The following is a 14,691-nucleotide window of genomic DNA, read 5'->3' on the forward strand; positions in this document are numbered from 1 at the left end:
GGACATGTTAGAACCAGCAGGGATGGAAAATGAACCCCCAAAAAAGCAGCATATGCCGATAGCATGACCAGAATTGTGCATGCTTGTTTGGTGCTGTTATAGCCTCAAAAGTGGAGAGTTCAAATGATAAATCGGAGGGTAATTTGACAGGTTTCCAAATATTTTTCACACTTCTATTTAAAAGCTTTGTGCTGTGATTCAAATGTGGCCTCTCTCTGTTCAGATTCTGCCTCCTCAAACGCTGAACTCTCTGTTTGACAGAGTTTGTTTTCAGTGAAATGCTCGTCTCTTTCTGTTGTTCTCCCACTTAGACTGCCACTGTTCAACCTCACATCGGTTTATGTGCAGCTTATTCATTCAAGATATTAGTGTCAAAAATCAGTTAACTGTTCACTTGACATTTTCACACGTTACTAACTAGGCTCGGCTCCTGAATCACTGCAGAATGTTTCACTTGTACAAAGATATTAAAAGCGTTTGAATTTAAGAAGTTCTATTAAGCTGGCATCTGGAAATTGAATTTTACAGCTAAATCAAGCACAGATGCTTTGCAGATAGTGATTTTTTTTAAATTAATAAATACACTACATTGCCAAAGGTATTGGCTCACCTGCCTTGACTGGCATATGAACATAAGTGACATCCCGTTCCTAATCCACAGGGTTCAATATGACGTTGGTCCACCCTTTGCAGCTAGAACAGCTTCAACTCTTCTGGGAAGGCTGTCCACAAGGTTTAGGAGTGTGTTTATGGGAATTTTTGACCATTCTTCCAGAAGCACATTTGTGAGGTCACACACTGATGTTGGACCAGAAGGTCTGGCTCCCAGTCTCTGCTCTAATTCATCCCAAAAGTGTTCTCTGGGGTTGAGGTCAGGACTCTGTGCAGGCCAGTCAAGTTCATCCACACCAGACTCTGTCATCCATGTCTTTATGGACCTTGCTTTGTGCACTGGTGCAGTCATGTTGGAAGAGGAAGGACCAGCTCCAAACTGTTCCCACAAAGTTGGAGCATGGAATTGTCCAAAATGTCTTGGTATGCTGAAGCATTCAGAGTTCCTTTCACTGGAACTAAGGGGCCAAGCCCAACTCCTGAAAAACAAGCCCACACCATAATCCCCCCTCCACCAAACTTTACACTTGGCACAATGCAGTCCCACAAGTATGGTTCTCCTGACAACTACCAAACCCAGACTCATCCATCAGATTGCCAGATGGAGAAGCTCGATTGGTCACTCCAGAGAAGGCGTCTCCACTGCTCTAGAGTCCAGTGGTGGCTGCTTTACACCACTGCATCCCACGCTTTGCATTGCACTTGGTGATGTATGGCTTGGATGCAGCTGCTGGGCCATGGAAACCCATTCCATGAAGCTCTCTGCTGAAGCACTGTTCTGGAGCTAATCTGAACGCCACATGAAGTTTGAAGGTCTGTAGCGATTGACTCTACAGAAAGCTGGCCACCTCTTGGCACTATGCTCCTCAGCATCCACTGACCCCGCTCCGTCAGTTTCCTACCACTTGGTGGCTGAGTTGCTGTCGTTCCCACACACTTCCACTTTCTTATAATACAGCTGACAGCTGACTGTGGAATATTTAGGAGCCAGGAAATGTCACGACTGGATTTGTTGCACAGGTGGCATCCTATCACAGTTCCACGCTGGAATTCACTGAGCTTCTGAGAGCGACCCATTCTTTCACAAATGTTTGTAAAAGCAGTCTGCAGCCTAGGTGCTTGATTTTATGCACCTGTGGCCATGGAAGTGATTGGAACACCTGATTCTGATTATTTGGATGGGTGAGCCAATACTTTTAGCAATATAGTGTACTTTTTGTTTGTGGTTTGTTTACTTGAGATAGAGCAGTGGTATAAACCTCCATATGAGGAAAACATGAACAATCGACGTATTAATAGAAAAAACAAACAGGATATTGATAATTTATGTCTTTGCAAACAGTTTCCCAGCATATGTACCCTGAATTACAAATGATTTTTCAGGTTTCTTCTGTTTTGCCGTGTATAATGTACAATATTTTCCTGTGCTGATTGAAAAAGAATTCAATAATTTAGTTTTCAGCAACACACACTACATAAAAAGGAAGCAAGCATACAATATACACATATAAGCTCCCTGAAAAGCAGAACTATCTTCAGACCAACTCCTGCTATGTTTTCCCGTTGCTCAGATGAAGTGAAAATCCCTCTCGGGGTGTTTGAACACTGTGCTCAGAGCATCTTTGAAGCTAAATGAATGTAACCCGCCTTCGTATACACTCCAACAAGCAGCAGTAGGTCTCAGTACAGAAGTGAATCATCGCCTTGCTGAACTGGTCACCACTAATCTCTGTAAGGGGAAGTTCCTCCTCATAGAAAACCTTGAGATTGACAGAATCATGAAGGAAAAATCTTGGAATTTCTTCCTGAAAATTAAAACTACAGCTACAGTGGTGAGGTACAGTAGGTTAAAGGTTAAACAGTAGTTAGCAAAGTGCTCTACAATCAGAGTCTGTGTATTTCAGATGGTTTTATTTCATATTGTTACCTCCAATTCTTAATCGTTCAGCTCAGAACATTCTCTCGCTCTTTCCCTTCCATTTTACATTATAAAGCAGTTGATTGTGTTGAATGTTTTAATTATAACGCACTTGAGAACATCTGAATTGCGAGGTAATTACCTCTAACTACTTGTCTGAACAGTATCAAAGGTCTCTCAAAGTTCTGCTTTAATTCTGCAGCTCTGCCTGTATCATGACTTTTTCATTCTTAGCCCCTCAGCAGTGTTATTTTTGGGCCGGGAGCCGACAGCCCTCGCTCTATACGTATTCCTACAGAGGGTTTGTGGTTATCTGGTTCTTGCAGACAGGTTTTCAGTGGAAAGCAAGCCACTGATACGGGCTATGTGAAGGTACTTCATTGATATGTGGCGATAGAGGCTTTTGCTTACCTTTCGCTGGCAATGCAGTTTGCCAGGCAGGTGACCAAGCAAACAGTCTGCAGTGCGCCGGCTGTGATAAGTATAATGAAACCGCCGAAGAAATGAGGTGGATTTCACGGACAGCTCTTCATGCATGTTGTATCCCTGATGGTGAGTGAGTGAACAGGCAAGCACAGCAAGTATACAAGCTGGTCTAATACACCACTGTATAATGCAGAACTGGCAAGTAGGCGCACTAAAATTAACTGTTAATATGTGAATTTAACAAAAAATCACCTATATTAATAGAAAAATTGCCCTTTTTACATGCTTATCTTAAATTGTTAATGAATATTTGAACAAAGGAGGCTATATTATATTTAAAAAGAACACTATAGCTGAGTCTGGTAATGGATCAAGAAGTGTTTAATTGTTAAATTGGTTAGGAAAGTTGATACAGTGCATAATAATACAGTGTATAAAGCTTAATATTTGACTTAAAGTAAGTTTAATCTTATTTCCCTGCTCCCTTTGGCTCAACATCAGTTATTTGAAATATAAATAACAGTGACTTGACTTCTGTATGAACTCCTTGCCCTCTGCCTTCGGTGGAATCTAGACACCTTTTGAAGGAAAGTGAGCTTGGTCACTTGCATCAGCAGTGTCACTCCTTCTGTCGCTGACCAGAGCTGTGAGGCCAGCAACATAAATAAGCTGGTAAACTGTTCAGCTTCCTTCCTTTTCACTACAACAATCCAGCATCACCTCTGCAACGCTGCACCAAACCACCTCTTGAAGCTCACATTCAATCTTACCATCACTTTTCTATGTTTAAGTTGAAATATTCATCAAATTCTGTAAGACAAACTATTGCTGAAATACTATTTGACAGAGTGTAATAGGTAGCTGAAAGCTTCTTCAAAGAATGACAGTGAAAAAAAATCAAAGAAACCATCTATAAAGGTCAACTTCAACCCTCAGGACAGGGATGAATGCTTTCTATTCCCCCTCACGTACATGTGAGTCACTGAAACAAAAACCTGTTGGAACAACATGTCCAAACACCATTAACTTACATTACTTACATGTGATTGGAAGCAGCACTGGTTGCTCACCTGCTGAGGCTGAGTCAGACGCCCTCCCGCTGAGCTGCACTGCAAGGATCTGTTCCAACCTCAGTCAGTATCAGCAAGTATGATTCAAACAAGGTGAAACCTTCAGGTTTTCAGGCCCAAAACCAAAGCGTCTCTGGACTAAAACCACCTTTGTCAAAGATAGCAATCAACTACTAGAAACTACTCATCATTTTCATTCTTGATTCCATGTATCAAGGTGTCTGCAAATCATAAAATGAATGTAAATAGAAAGACTCATTATCCATTATAAATGACTGTGTTTTGTGTAGGTCGGATGACGAAGATTATTAAATATGGTGAGAACATGCAATCACGATTCATTTACACCAATCAGACACATTATAAACCCACCTGCCTAACACAGGAGGTCCTCGGTTTACGACGTCCTCGACTTACATCGTTTCGCTAATAAGTCGGAACTAATTACAGGCCGGCCCTCGGTTTAATGTACGATTCGTCATTACATCGGAACTGGTTCAGTGGAACTAGTTGGCAAGCGGAGCGGATGAATATGTCTTCACAAAGACGTCCTTGTTTACATTTGCAGCCACATTGGATTATGCTACATTCACTAACTTCATTATGGCTCCCAAGCGCAAGTCAGACTTACAGTTTACATTTTCACCGGTATTTTTCTATCGAGTTGTGTTTCAGTGTGAACTAATGACTATTTTCTTTACTGTAGTTGTACAAATATGTAAACTGATCCATATGGTGATGCACATAACGGCTTACATTTTCACCGGAGTTCCGACTTAGGGCAAAAATCGACTTACGTCACACCGTAGGAACAGAACTCCCATGTAAGTCGAGGATCCCCTGTGTAATAAAGGTCCCACTTGTGCCATTGACACATGGGGATGTCTGGTAATGTCAAATACTGGGACTGTATCCACCAGAATTTCTGTGGATTCATCCTGCGAAACCTTAATTAGATTGGGATCTGGAGGGTTTGGAGGCCCTGAGCTCTTGGTCATGTTCCTCAAGACATTCCTGAGCAGTTGTTGTGGTCCATTGTCCACCGTTGTTGCAAGTGTGTTTGGTATGCAACCATGTGGCACATTTCAAAGTAACGTCCACATTAATGGCAGGACACGAGGTTTCCTAGCAGAACTTTAACAAGATGATCAATGACATTCACCTCACCTGTCACTGGTTTTAATGTTGCAGCTGCTTAGTGCATCTGTAGTTCTGTCACTTGCACAATCCATCTAATTTATTTACCATGCACCATCACTACAAACATATAAAATGTCTCAAGTACAACCAGCCAACCTTGCTCAACATTACAGCTTTAACATTTGGCTACCCTCTGTTGTTCCCCTGAACAACTGGTCATTAAAGTCTTGGCTCGCTGTGACATTTTTAAGTACTTTGTCATTTTTTCATGATCTTTTTAGTGAATTAACTACTACTTTGCAGTCAAAACATGCTCCTAATCACACCTCTTGACAATCAGGTTTATAAATATGCTTTGATCTTCAGAAAGAATCTGATTATCTGAGGTTGGTTCTCCATGATTACATTCATGAATCCATGGTGAAAAACGAGGCGTCAATTAATCACTTACTTTGAAAATTGGATAATTAGACAAATTCCGAAAAGTCCAGGCTTTCTGTTCCCTCTGCAGATAAGAAGAACTAAGAAACACTGTGACCCACCTCAAAGTGACAAAATTCAAGTAGCATCCAAGTGCATGGAGGAAAAACTGCTTCATGAGAACAAGAATCAGAGGCTTGTTCTTCCAGCTGCCCTGACAGATTGAAGTCACCTCACTGTTACCTCAGCATGGGGTCTAGTTAGTGGAAGGAAAATGCTTTCACTGCCTAAATGTGAGCACACGAGGGTGTGGTGGGAGATGTATGAAGAAGCTCTGGTGTGTCACAATGCAGTGTAATGACAGTTTACTTACACGTTTACTCCATCTGCAAGTTAACTTCAGCAATCCTCACCAGGGCTGTAGTGCTAAAATAAAATGTGAGAAAACATTAAAGCAGACGATCAGCCACTGAGTTAACAACCAGATCACAGTACATAAGGGTTTCAACAGAACTGGCTGATGCTGAATTAATTTATTTAAGCATAACTGATGTAAACAACTTTTTATCATCATGTGGATTCATTTACATTCATTTACATAGTTCTGTATTGAAGTATTAATCTCCTGTATTAAAGGATTTCATTGGACTTTAGTTGGATTTAGATGGAGCCTGATTTATTGTGATCCATCAATTTAGAAGTTAGATTTTAATCCTTGTTAAAGGAGCCACAGCTGCAGTTTCTGCCTGCTAGCTTCAACATAAGGGCTTGTTTGTTTAAGGACACCTTAAATAATGTGATTACATGTAAATAGCACACAATTTCAAGCTATTTTTACACGTCAAGTCGACATGTTTTAAGCTTTTCAAGTGTTATTTTAAGGTGTTAAATGACACTTGGAAGGGAATGGTGTGAAATGACACACAAAGAGTAAAAATACATAACATGGTGAGTGACTTGGTGTCTTATTTATACCCCAATTCATACTAGGCTGCTTTTGATCATGCAGTGCCTCATAATCACTTGTAAAGTGCCTCAAATTTTAGTTTTTTTCTCCATTGCATCCATTATCTGAAAGCACCATATAGGAGGAGGTGGAAAAGGTTTACAAGACTCATATTCTTTGCTTTAGTTCAGGCACAGACGCCTATGAAATAATTACAGCTCTTTTTTTTTAATCTCACTTCTTATCAGCAAACTATTCTACTTCACCAAAACAAAGACTCCCTTTACTTTTTTTGACTGGATTGATGGCGAAGTAGTGACATCCATAGCTGTGTCTCCTAAAATGAGCTATCAATAAAGCAACAATTTTAATACCCTTTAATGCAAAAACCAACACTTCTGCATTCCATTTCCATTTACTGCTTAATTGCAACCATACAACAGCGTTACCATCACCCGCTGTTAAAGAGATCAGCCATCACCTGCATATAATCTGCAGCCATTAGGCCTCTGAGTGACTGACAGGAAATGGGGCGTAATTCTTTTTCCTCGCCTGAAAATGAAGAGTAAAAATCCCCAACTGCGATATTTGCGGGAAGCTTTTTCCCTACAGTACAACAAATTTATGTTGTCTGTCAGAAGCAGGGGCAGAGCTGCAATAAAAAGGGGAGGGAGGAGGGAGAAGCCCCTGTGACCAAAACAAATTTCACTGATGGATGCCTTTCAAAGAAGCAGACAGTGTCCAGGAAGGCTTTGTGGGGAAACAGAGCAGTGTCCTATACTGCTTTAGAGCGCCGCTTTGTTAATACTTATTATTAGGTGAATTTGCAGACCACTGTTTAAAATGACAATTATCTCCACTCTTTCATGACATTCAAACATTCAGTCAATTCAAAGGTCCATTTATGTTGCTGCCAACCTCACTGCTCACTTTTTCTTTTATTTTTTTCCTCCTCCAAACCAATATTGTGTTTTTTTGTCGCTTTCTTAAAATAAACATCCACCATCTGTTCATTTTTTTGGATCATAAAATGGTTTTATTCCTGCATGCGTTTTTCTGGTGAACCACGACACACCTGATAGTTTAGATTAAGGGTGGTAAGAAAAGTTGGTTCTGACCACAAACCCTGACCCATCAATAAATAGCTAGAAAATTCTATGTTTTTGGAACTGAGATGTTTATTTCCCCTTTTAACAAAATCCAAAAGAAAAGTTTTGCCAGATCATTTAGTTTATGGTATATTTTTGTATCAAATTTGATCCACTGGGTGGTTTTGGCAACTTTTTGCACACAACAATCTAAAGCAAAACTCTCCTTGCTCCAGTCTACTAATGAGCATTGAGTGAGCTGACACACTTCATAACAGAAAGATAATATAATAATAAATCAAATTAAAAGAAAGAACACAACAGCAAAGTGCAGGGAGCTTTGTCTCTCTCACACTGAACATCTGGAATAATCCCTCTAAACCTGCTCTGTCTCCTCCTCATCCTCATCTTCTAACTGCTCCATGTCACTTGTGTTTCCATCCAATATCTCACTGATGATATTTCCAATGTAATTTCTTTTTCTCTCTTCTTCCTCTAGTCTTTTTGACATCTAAAAATTGGTCAATATAATACAGTGATTATGATTTCAGAGGAATTATTTTAAAAATACTCAAAATGCATTTGAAGATGGCATTTCATTCATTAATTAAATTAAGTAATTAAAATAGTGTGTGTTTGTATTTTCATTTTTATAACGTAGATTACGTTATAAAAATGTTACATGATGATTCAGGAAAAAAGCATGTTATAAACCTGGAGTATCAAATTTGACAGACATTTTAACACAACTTAAATGAAATATAAACAATGAATTGCTCAGTAAATATACATTCTTTCAATGCAGAAAATACTTATTTTAAAAAATAAATAATTTCGAGGCTATTTTTACTTCTCGAAAATTAGCAATGATTTTCCTAGAATAGCCATTTTGAAAAGGGGCAAAATATGACTTCAGCTGCCAGTAGTGGAATGATGATCCACAAGGGGGCAGAGTACATGGATCAGGTTATATACAACAGGTTTTTAACCCTGGTGTCATCCTGCGGGTCAAAACGGACCCGTTTTAAAATTTGAGAATGTGGGAAAAAAATATATTTTCACAGTGAAATTTCTGATGTTGACATTTTCAAAATTTTTTGGGAAATTTTTAAACATTTTTTGGTGGAAAAAATGTCTAAAAAATATTTCTTTATAAACTTTCACTCAAAAATCAACCACAATCCAGCAAATTTCGCTGGATTGTGGTTGATTTTTTTAGTGAATGTTTTTCAAAAAAATATTAGAAGTTTTACTGATATATTTGTAATCACTTCAGATATTTTTAGGATTTTTTTGGAACATTTTTACTTGTTTTTTTTTTTTTTTGCCAAATTTGGGGGATTTTTAGAATAAAACTTTTAAGGGAAATTTTTAAGGAATTATTGGAATTTTCTTCCTGAAGGTTTTGCAAATTTTCAGAAATTTGGGGGATTTTTTTGCTGAACTTTTGAATTATTTTCAGACAAGGAAACAATATTTTTTGGTGCCCATAAATGAAGACAACAGGAGGGTTAAGGAAACTATCATGTCGATGAGATAGGTCTCAGAAACTCATGTATCAAATATAATACAGATAGTTATATAGAGGAACTCTCAAAAACTTGTGCTGTGATGTATGTTGGCATTCCCAGTTTTAGCATCTTCTTCTGGGAATTGTGAATCATCAGTGATTACTGCAGTGACAGCAAGCCTAACCTCATCTTCTTCTAATCTGTGCACATTGACAATATCTGCAAATTCACCATTCACAGTTGTAGGTTGCTATCTGCAGAAACAAAATGTGACTTGTGGCTCGTCCTGATTCCATTGTTCAACAACAATCTGTTTTAATTATTTATATTTTCATTTTATTAAAGTTTGATGGATGTAAAAATTTGCTGGGCTGATATGCTGGTCTTTGGATGGTCGCCCAACTGGTGAGGAGTTTCATGGAGTTTGAAGGGTTTGTTCTCAGTGTGATGCCAAAACTGAGGAGCAGCCTGCCACCTAAATTTCAATCTGCATCCCTCTCTGCTATTTTTATTCTGTGGAAAATAAATTATTTAACCACTTTTATGCATCAACTTCGATGAACCAGTTGTGGAGCTTTGGGAAAGCAGGAAGGTGAATAAAAGTTCTGTGCATTGCAGAGACTTTATATACTTTAAGCACACACTGTTTCTGGTCCTTCTTCAGAAATCCGAATCAAAAACTGTTTAAGATAAACCGCAACATACAGATTCAAAAAAGTGTTGCAAAACCAAAAAACATGTTTGGGAAAACGCAGCAACTACTATAAATCAAACACTTTTATTAAAATATCTTGTGAATATTAGCAAATAAGCAATAAAGGTCTGATTAATGTCTGGGAGAGAAACAGACCGTCACTGTGAAATACTACTGCTTGGTTTCTATGAATAAGGTACATGTATTTTGAAAGAAAATCACGTTTCCTTCATTTACTTTCGAGGCCTCAGCTGTAATTTGAGGAGGTTAAGCAACTTGGCCTACATGTGGACGGTACAAAAGACATTCTGCAGGTCCAGCATTTAGAAGAATTTTGAAACTGTTTGCTTTTGGTGCTTTAATACTTCATGTTCAACTATTTTTAAGAGTTAACAAAAGAAGAAGGAACACTACATGGCTCTCTGATGTCTGATCCAACAGGTGCTGTTTGGTGGGAAAGGTGAAAATACAAAATATACAACAAGATCCAGGAAATCTTACTTGTTACCAAATTGTGCAGAGAATCACTGAAACAAACCAGTGGTCTCTATGTTCTGAATGATATATCTCATCTGGCCTGGGAACACCTTGGCTTCCTCCAGGAGGAAGTGGAAAACGTGGTTGGGGAGAGGTTTAGGCTGTAAAACTTATTCTGACACACAAAATCAAACAAAGTCATCCTAGTTAAGCTCATATCTTTAACTCTTTAGCCTTCTTGTATTTTGTTGGAGTTGCTCTTTCTGCTCCTCACTGCAGTCGCCTTCAGCTTTTGCTTTTTTTGAGCTTCTGGTTTTTACCAAGTGGACTGCAGCATGGTCCAGCTGACATGAATTGACTGACTCGGCCCATCAAGAGTTTCCCCCCTCTCTTCTTTCTGAAGAACTCTTTGGTTGCTTTGGCCGTATGTTTGGGATCGTTGTCTTGTTTTGTTGCATTTGGCTGATTCTGAGAGCACAGAATGCTCCTTTAAACTCTTTCATACATCCTGCTACTTCTGCCAGCAGTCAAACCATCAATAAAAGCCAGCATGCTGGTTCTACTGACAGCTATGCACGCCCAAGACATAACAGAAGTACCACCACGTTTGGCATATAAGATGGTAAGTTTTGGCATTTTGATAGAAGTTGTTTTTTGTTTCATCTGTCCATCGAACTTTGTTCCCAAGCCCCAAGCCTTGTTTCTTTTTCTATGTTCTTTTTCTTTCTAACAGCAACCAGGCCTTTCAGCTTTTGAGGCTAATATCTTAACATTCAGTATTTCACCTCCCACTATTGGCATAAACCAATTCAAATTAAAGCTGAGTCTCAGCACTTTAATGTATTTTGGATTTATTTTATTGCAAATTCTGCAGAGTCCAAAGAAGAATGTAAAAAAAATGTGTAACTGTGCAAATACTTGTGCTCTGGACGGCGCCTTCGTTTGCCTCAAGGAGCAGCAGGGCGTCACTTAGACATGAGACCACAAGGATTAGATTACAACATTAGCTGACATAAATAGAATTACCGTGTCCTTTTGTTTTTCCACACTTCATTTGAGTCAAACGGAGCACAAATTGAATCAGTGAACATCAATGATGATGAGCAGCGGAGAAGAAATAGCAAGAAAGAGGAGAGCGTGCAGGACAAAAGGAGAGGAAGAAAATGAGTCATAGAATTTCTATTTAGTATAATGATTGTCATAAGAAGGTCCCCCTGAGGTTCTGACATAAAAAAGCAATTGACTAGATTGACTTAAATGAGCAGTGTTCAGGAGAGTGCAGGCACAGAGAAGTTAAGTCCTCAGAATCATAAAATCCATCACGGCGGGGATGTTCAGATCATGGTTTTGTGCTACAGCAGATGGGAAATTGTACAGCGGAGAATAATGACAGCTCGTGTTCATAATTGCAGGACAGCATGATACTGTGGTGCAGTGGCCGGCAAAGTACAGTACATAAAATGAGGATACTTAAGCTTCATTAATTCTTCTGTACAAATGAAAATAGATCCATGATAGATCCCAGACTCCCCAGCTGTGTTGACAGCAGACTGGGCAGTTTGTAAACTCCTCAAACATACTGCTCTCGGCTTTCTTGCTTTCTGTATAGCTTCTTCTTGTTTTCACTGATATGAATTTTTCATAGACACAGACTGAGAAGCATCTGACAAACTCCTGCATCACTGACCTACGTCTAGAAGTACTAAAATATAGATTTATTGATTTGGGCATTCAGAACAGGGGAGACCATCCTGCCAAGAAAGCACAAGCTCAGGAGTCAGTGCACTCTCATCTAGTTGGAGCAAAGGTGGAGAAAATGCAACAATATTGACGAGAGCCTGAAAACTGAGCAGATCATGCAACTTGGATTCAGTTTATGACACCATTACCTACGAACAGTCTTCATTTCTTTCAGTCATGATCTTTCCTTGAGCCTATCCATGGAATTATCTAAATCAGGGGTTTTTATCAGGTTCCACATTCAGCCCAGTTTCCAGTAAAATCACAGCATAATAACCTATAAATAACCACAACTCCTAATTTTTCCTTTGTTTTAGTGAAAAAAGTACGTTCTGAAAATGTTCACATTTAAGGAATTATCTTTTACAAAACATTATGAACAAACTGAAGTTTCTGAAGAAAAATTTATTCAATTTCAGCAACATTCAGCCTCAGTTTATCATTTCCACATTACAACTTCCAGATCACAGAGTGTCTACAAAGGAACACAACATTTAGTCACAGCTATCTGGAACTGAATGATATAGGATTTTTACTTTAATAAAGACAAAAAACAACAAAAACAAGACAAAATATTACAAAAACGAGGCATAAAACGACAAACGCGAGAAACAAAACAAACAAAAATGAAACAAACGACACGAAGCAAAACAACAATTCAACAAAAAAAGTTACAAAGCGCCCAAAAAATGGACAAACGAGACAAAAAAGACACAAAATGACAAGAACGAGGAACAAAACAAGAACAAAGCAAAACACAGTGACAAAAATAAGATAAATAACACAAATGAGACAAAAAGCAAACACAAAACAACAAAAAATGAGACAAATGACAAAAGTACGACAAAAAAAAAACAAGACAAAACATTACAAAAATGAAACACAAAACGACAAAAGAACAATGAGTAATCTAATATTTTACTTTATGATCAAAATAACTTGTCATGGTCTAGAAATGATTTTAAATTTATAGTTTTACTAATTTACAATCTGCAGTTAATGTCTTCTCTGGGATTTTTACACTTTGAGGACCGGACTGGACCCTCTGGAGGACCGTTTTTGGCCCACGAGCCGCATGTTTGACATCCCGGATCTAAATCAAACCCTCCAATCCAAGTAATTTTTACGCCGAAAAGTAACCAGAACACTTGTGCGATCACAAAGTGCCACAGTGATTTGCTATAGTTTTAGAAGGCACAGATTTAATAACATTGTCTTGATGACAGGGGCTCCAGAAAGCTTTGTACAAATGTCGCTGTGTTGCCAAATGTGTGGAAACATTCCACAAATGATATGTTGGCCACATTCCCAGCTTGCAGTCAGCAAAGTTGGATTAATATTCACTGGAGATCTTTATTTCTGTTTGTTTAATATCTGACATCTCCGCCTGCCTTTGGAGATTCCGTAGGGTGGCTGAGAGAAGGAATTAATTTGTCTTTCCCTCGTGAGCTATTCACTAAAGCTCTTCTCGTGTCAATTACCTAATAAGCAGATGTCCTCATTTCTTATTTATTTATTCCCTCACTTTCTTCATGGCCTAGTTCTAGTGTATTATCCTTTCCTCTGACTTTAAAATTTTATCATACTCGTTTTGGTTTCAGCCTCTGAATTGCCTCTTTTATCTCTATTACCTGTCCGGGCTCCTCCATTTTTTTTTCTAACGGCAACAGTAAGAGGAGTTTTCCCACACCCGCGCACACAGACGTCCATAAAGTACTGCAAAATCGAGGGCAAAGCCCCAATTCTACTCTAAGATTAGAAATAGGCTGGGTGGGCAGTTGCAGTGCAGACACTTGCAGATTAAAGTTAAAAAGCAGAACCTCTTACAGCAGTTATAGCAGACCCTGTGGTTTCTGTTGCTGCAAACAACTCCAGCCAAGCGGGAAAAACCAAAGAAAAAGAAGAGGCATTAATACCCAACACTATATGCCTGATAAAACATCTCATGTTGTCTTCATCTGGATGTTTTACCATCTACCCCATGAAGAATTAGACCTTAATAATTACAGTTTCACTCTCTCAAAACTCAGAAATGACAGAAGCAATCGATAGGCCGAGAAACAAGGTTACAGGACTTTGTTCGGTGCACCAATTCCTGGCTACATCTTCTGCAAACCTTTAATTAGTTTATTCGTTTCTAAATGTAGGCAGAAGATTTAAGAGTGCTCCCTTTACTTGCTTCTCTGACCTAAATGGAATAAATTGGACTGGGATTAGTTCTCTGCACAACACTCAGCATGTGATTGGTGAAAAATGATTCCTCCCACAGGACGCTGTAGACGCCAAGATATAAAAAGCCAGAGGGGAAATGGGAAGAATATCAACTTTCATTTGTTCCGTTTCACTTCAAATTATCCTAATTTTCAGGTGTGATAGTAGTTATGGGTGTTTTTTTTAATCACCATATTCATGAATTTAAATATCTTTGTCTTAATTCTTTTTAGTATAAATTATCTTAAACAGAAGTATGACGCACGTCCACCTCCACAGGTGTTGGCTTATTTATGTTCATAATCCACCGAGCAGCATATCAGCAGAGGCGATGGTGCCGATGTTACAAAAAATATAAGTCCAGGTTTGTGTTTTTCTGTTGAACAGTGCAAAAGCTCATGTTGTCGTTGAGGTAAACCTCAAAGAAAAGCCGTTCAT

General features: G+C 38.7%; 1 long non-coding RNA gene across 1 annotated transcript in view; it reads right to left on the reverse strand.

Annotated features, from left to right (window-relative positions):
• The window catches only part of LOC111565980 (uncharacterized), a 178,990-nt gene that overhangs the window by 96,606 nt on the left and 67,693 nt on the right, over window positions 1-14,691 (reverse strand). Inside the window, exon 4 of the long non-coding RNA XR_008599335.1 lies at window positions 5,960-6,012. This is a non-coding gene — a long non-coding RNA (uncharacterized LOC111565980). The remainder of the gene's footprint in view (window positions 1-5,959; window positions 6,013-14,691) is intronic.

This window comes from Amphiprion ocellaris, chromosome 17 (assembly GCF_022539595.1).
Source record: "Amphiprion ocellaris isolate individual 3 ecotype Okinawa chromosome 17, ASM2253959v1, whole genome shotgun sequence".
Lineage (NCBI taxonomy): Eukaryota > Metazoa > Chordata > Actinopteri > Pomacentridae > Amphiprion > Amphiprion ocellaris.